We start from the raw sequence: 6827 nt of genomic DNA, 5'->3' as shown, positions 1-6827 counted from the left end.
TCATCATCATCATCATCATAATCACAACCACCACGTGCAATACATACAAACATTTACTAGTACTACCGAATATGGTGGTATGTAATGCAAAATATACTTGGGCAATTTTGGGTTTAAAGAATTTCATAAGTTTTGATGGAGGACGATTTGGCCTGACCCCGTGGCCCAAGGACATGTGTGCGTAACCTGGCTTGGTGAACAGCTCAGCCTGACAGCATGATCTCGACTCGACAGGAAGGACACGCCAAGTCGAGGACTGGCAACTCGGCAGGACAAGCAACTCGCCGAGGACTAACACCTCGGTAACTTAGCCTCCCACCTAGCTTGGAGAGCTCGGGCTCCCCCCAAGGAGCCCCAAGCTTCCCCCCCCACCAAGGAGGGAGCACCTCGGTGCTTCGAGGCAGGGACGGATCTGCCCTAGGCAGCCCGGTATGTGGCAGCTTGGCAAGCTGCAAGAAGGAGGGCAGAAAGACCTCCTGCCTGGCCACCATACCCAACAAGTCTGGGGACAACAGCCATGTCCCTCGTCAGGCAGCGTCGTGTCTAACACCTTTAGAGGGTGCCTTACACCCGACAGGCACGTACCCTACAGTGACGGCCCCGCACGTGCCACTTCAGCTCTGCCAGTAACGGCTGCGGCAGGTTGACAGTGGCGGTTATACCCGCCCTATCAGAAGCCAAGGAGCCAGAGGCAACGGATTTCTGCTATAAGGAGCTTAATATCAAGGAGGACAGGTATCATCTTCTACACGCGCTATCTGCACTCTTAGCCTTCGCCTTCTCCTTGCTTCTCCTACAGAGTACTAACTTAAGCATCGGAGTATTCCCGCCGGGCAATCCCCCTGGGGATTATTCTTCTTCTCCATCTCAGGTATCTTCCAGGAGCCATGTAAGTGCCAGCTAGGAGTGACCAGATTGCGCTACATCAAGTTTTGTTAAGAACTTTCCATCAACTTTCTATTTCTTTCTTATTTTCTGTTAAATCAAACATGACCTTAAAAGTGCAATAATATGGAGTAGAATCAATAATTGTATAAGTTTTTTGGGTGGATAAAAGATCCATTAAAAGGCAAACACGAACAGCTAGAAAAAATAGATCATAAAAAGAAAAAACAGCAAACACCAAAGACAAACAAAGAAGCCCATCCAACAAGTAATAACAAATAACCACATTACAGTGATTAGAATCCCTTGTAAAATTGCAAATCCTATAACTACATTTGATGGCATTCAAGGAGTCCCACCCTTGAAAACAATACCAAAACCTCCTACACCCGGATTCAAAAAACTGCCATCTACATGTGCCTTTATAAAGCCTTCCTCTGGATCCTTCCACAAAAAGAAGAAAAAAAAGATTGGAGTTTGGAAATAGAACTATCATGTCATGATCCAGCTGATTCTAGTGGGGAAATTATCTTTCACTGATTTCATCAACCTGTCAGCCAACAAGAGCAAAGATGGTGATACCTGGATTAGGCAATAATTGATTAGATACAAAGTCATTTCTGGATTTTCAAATAAATCACATCAAAACACTTCCAAATAGATTCTCTCCCAATGACTTTTAATTTGGATAACTAACTTGAGTGTTCTCATCACCTCCAGAAGCAACAGCTAAATTGGTGGGCAAATCAATAGGTTGATTTGACTGTAAATAAAATTTCATTCCAACTGATTCTAATTTTTATTCCTATTTTTGTCTGGACCAAATTAATAGACTATAGTAATAGACCATTCTAATTTCAATTCCAACTGTAAATCCGGACCATATAATATAGTATGCAAGTAAATGGGCTCATTTAAGCCCAACAGGAAGCTAATTGGATGTTGAAATAAAGGTCCAACATGTATGTTAATAAATTTCACCGATCAGTTGACCAACTGCAGACCTAATGGAAATTTCTTCTCTTGCTTGGCTCCTTGTGGAGATTGCATTTCCTGTGACCATGGTTACAAGTAGTGTTTGGCAAGGATCAAAATATTGGTAAATATGATCAATACTCCACTGTTTTTGTGTTTACTTTTTGATTTTATGAGAATTATATAGGGATGGGATCTACCATCCAAAAGTTTTTGAACCTTTTAAAATATACATGTATTAGTGTATCCATGTGTAGCTGGATGTGCATCAATACGTCGTATTGTATTGATTTTTTTATCTTTGTTGTTAAGCTTAGAACATTATTGGCGTGTTCATATTTCATTGGAGGTCACATGCGGTCACGTTTGCAGGAATTTTTTTCTGCTCTTGATCATTTTTGCATAAATTCTTTTGGCTATTCTAATAAGGCTGTGTTTGTTTTTGGTGTAAATGTGAATCAACGTAAAATTCTATCATTAGTTCACATTTACCCGTATTTGTTTTCAGTGTTAAATATAGATCACTATAAAACTTCGCATCTGTTCCACATTTTCACGCATTTGTTTTTCAGTGTAAAATTACTTTCCCATCGGTTGACTTTTTCATCGATTATCACATCTAAAAAGAACAACCTAAAGTGATACTTTTTCTTGACAGTGGCAGTAGGTTTCTGTTGGGATGTCTCGGGGACATCCCCAAACTTCACAGATCGAGAGACAAAGCAATTAGAGGTGAGAGACAGAAACAAGATTGAATGAGCTTGGAGCCACAGATATGTTGGGTTTCTAGTGATATCATGTTTCATTTATTAAGGCTGCATTTGAATGCGATGTAAATCAAGAATCAATGTAAAATTTACATTGGTTCAGTTTTGTAGGCATTTGGAAAGAGGGTGTAATTATTATTGACGTATAACTCCATTCCGGTTCAGTTTTGCATGTGTTTGGATGGAGTGAAGTTTTACGTAGATAATCGATGTAAAACCTCATCAGCTCTAATATTTTACATCAATAATCGATGTAAAAACTATATCGATTATATTGATATAAAACTTTACATTCCTCCACCCATTACTATTTCCAAAAAGCAATGATCACTTTCATGATATTTTTACAGTGATGATGTTTTACACTGATTCCAAATCCAGCCTAAAGATTTTGATTTATAAACCTGCAGTACAGGTGAAAGATCCATGATCATTTGTTTCTGATGCGGAAGAAAAACATCTCTTTGAATTGGAAATAATTGATTAAGCTGACTTACATCGAACACATGGAGTGTGAAGGAAATAATTGATTTGTACAAATCTTAAATTGTTCTTCCATCTACCAAAAACGGAGAAAATGATCTCTGCATGTGCAGTAACGTGGCACTCAAACACACTCACTCTTTCAAACAAAAATAAATGAATTAAATAAAGACAAGAAAGCCAAGGTTTAGTTGAAATTATATAACCCTAGAGAAATGAACTTTTTGGGGTGTGTGTTGTACCTTTGACCCCCGTAGCGGGTAGGGTATTTTTTGGAGAGAACAACGGTTAAGTTCAAGGTCAGAATTTTTTAGCCTCAAATTACAGTTGGGATAAGTGTTAGCTCAGAAGTGATGTCAATTTACGGGCGGGCATTGGTGTATAAAGTGGAGGTATTTAACATTTTAAATGCTTATAAGTCTGCAGTAGAATTCAGAAATCTACAATGGACCTGTATATACTTTTCCGTTTTTTTTTTTCTTTGATGGGTGATCCAATTAATTAATTAACTGGATTAGTGAGATTAGTGTGGGAGGGAATAAAGCTGAAACTTGGGATATGTTAGCCCGAACCCAGCCCAAAAAAAATCAGATTGGGTTGGATCAGATTGATGATCAAGGTATGGTTAGGGTTTGATTTTTGTTAATCTCACTACACTTCTAGTTGGGTTAGGGTTGATTTTTTGAGCAACCTGACTCTACTATTACTAGTGTACATATAGTATAGTCCCACATATTATCATAGTCTATTTTATCTTTACTCATAAGCCCCAACTCTAATGCCAAGTTACCATTAGTGATTTTCATTGCATAATATTATAGTATATTATATTATTATTGTTAATGTCATGATTTTAGATTCTCAATAGGAGATTTATCAAAATTTGTAATAGATTCTGATCATTTGAAACATTCCTTCATTCATTCTTATACTAAAAGAAGCAATAAAAACATCAAATAAGCATATACCAATAAAAAATATGGTTGATATATGGCCATGAAAGTTGAGTTTATGTTGAAGATAAAATAATTGAATTAAGAGGATGGGAGAAAAGTTGGATTGGATTAGGGTTAGGGTTGAGGGTTGGAACCGTTGGGTTAGGTTTAACCTCAATCAAACCAGACTTGCAAGCGGGGAGGCCTAAATCTAATGACATTCATATTATATAATCCTTTTTTCACAACTTTTAACCTACATATCGACCTATCAAACAAAGGGATGCCAAGTGATCAACTGAACTACTAGATCACCAATAAGATGGCTCAGTTTGAAAAGAATACAAATACAAATATGTATAATACAAGGTTTATAAATACAAAATACAAGGTTTTACACTGTACATATTTATAAATACAAAATACAAGGTTTTGCACTATATATATTTGACCACTACTATGGCCAAGAAAACTATCTCAACATGAGCACCCAGCAATAATCTTACATGCAGAAAAATCATTTGAATTTAAAATAAATTAACCACTTCTTTTCTGTTAGATGTTTCGAAATTGATAATTGCTGAAACTTTTCACAGTTTATATCATTGAGGAAAAATGCCAAATACAATAAGGTCAGGCACAGGACAAAGAACAATAGCCAAACCAGAGTATATATGCTCTATGATTTAGTAGGTGAACCGGTTTCTTACAAACTACAGGGCTGAGAACCAGCTTTTTGGTCAGTCTTACAAATTAATTGGAGTGTAAAGAAAATTTTCAGAAAATAATTCTATCCAATATCACAAATCCCTGAAAAAGCCTGCTGATTAGCCATTAGTATTGACACACACCAATTCCGCAGTTCCGCCAAAATAATGGTTTCAAAACTGGATCGGACGGTTGGACTGGAAAAATCGGGAACTGATCAGGTGACCAGTTTTGTTTTTCCCCAAAATTGGAATTTTCCAAAAACGTTGATTTGGTCAGTAAACTGCTGTGTTCAATGGTTTTGATTGTTTTTAATTTTTTTTTATTTTTTTGTCAGAATGGGTCATCCATTCGGTTCGAATGGTCAGACCATTCGACCCAGGAACCTGACCCATGACTGATTCATTGTCCGGTTCAGTTTTAAAAACCTTGGCCAAAATATTGTTCATCATCATCAACAACAACAACAAAACCTTGCATGAATACTTTTTCGCCATTCCATCTATTCAGCATCATATCCATAGCTATGAAGCCAGTGTTGTAACCAATATTTTCAATCGACCATTGACCCAACCAGTTGAACTATTCGAACTATCACTGGCCAGAATTCCAAGTCCAGTTTGACTGTTGACCAATTTGACCCAGACGGTTCAACCATTGACCCGTTTGACCCAGTGACTGGGTCGCAGGTTGCACACTTAATGCATGCAAACTTTTGGAGGACATAACTTTGTACTCCGATGTCTGGTTGGGATGGTTTTTCTTTTTTTTTGAATTTGGGTAACTTTTTGAGATCTATGCATCCCAAGGAGCCACTTTGCCCCACTATTTTTGCAAAAAAATACATCTTTTTTAGCCTCAAATTGTAATTTTTAATATTTTTATAAAGAAAAAAATTAAAAACATATAGTAAATATAAAATAATATATATAACATATCTAAAACATATTTATACAATATTTATTGTTTATATATATATATATATATATATATATATATATATATATATATGCTGACGTGAAATGGTCTAAACCATTCAACCCGGCCAATCAAACCGGTGACCCACAACCCGGAGGAAAAACGATTTGACCTCTGCAGTCGGTTTTTAAAACATTGATTGTAACACTCATATTGGATCGGACGGTTGGATCATAAAACCAAGAACCGATAGCCTTTCCGGTTCTTGATTAAATGACGGTTTTTATAAGTTGAAGAGGCCAATTACTCATTTAACTGGAAAAACTGTGACCTGTAGAGCATTCCAGTTTATAGTCCGGTCCAAGTCTTACAATATTGGTTCAAGCAAAAAGAAAGTTAATTAACCCCTAAAAAAATGGGTTGGTGGTTTGAGCTGAGGGGTTTGATCATCTGCATCGTATCATTGACCAATCAAACCATACTCCAGAACGATTCAGTGTCTGAACTGGTGTTTATCATTAATTACTGTGAAAACGGAGTATGTGGTGGGTTAATGGTTTACGTGGGTTAATTAACCCAATGAAGTGTTCAAAACTGTCAAAAACCCATAACCCAGTCAGCTATACAGGTCACCGGTTCACAGCAGATTCAACTGCTTGGGTCAACGACTAGGTTCGTTCTAGGATATCAAAATATATAATGTGATGATTTCAAAGAAATCCAACATAAAGGAAGAATAGAATCAATATAAACCATTCACGGGATGAATTAATGAAGTCAGCAACGAGAGGCCCATTGGAACAACGGCCTGTACTGTAGACCTTTTGAGAGTCTCTCGCCATATGAAAATTAAACCGAGCGAATGCAGATCATGCACTCTCAATCGGAGCTTCACAAATTAGGAGGGTGTTTGGTTTCGTTTACGTTTGTTTATTGATGGTGTCACATAAGTGTTATCTCAGCATTTTCTCTCTCTTACTCTTTTGTATACATCAAAACGTAAAAAGTGAACTTTGGTTTATATGCATGTCCGCCATTTGTAGAAATTATTTTTTGAAGATTCCACAAACAACCAGGCATTTATTCACTGTTATGTTGAAGTGGTGCCTAACTGTCATAAACAGTTGTAATTATTGCATTTATCAGTTTTACCAGC

Source organism: Nelumbo nucifera, chromosome 3 (assembly GCF_055504915.1).
Source record: "Nelumbo nucifera cultivar China Antique chromosome 3, China Antique-T2T, whole genome shotgun sequence".
Taxonomy (NCBI): Eukaryota; Viridiplantae; Streptophyta; class Magnoliopsida; order Proteales; family Nelumbonaceae; genus Nelumbo; species Nelumbo nucifera.
This window is presented reverse-complemented; position numbering follows the sequence as displayed.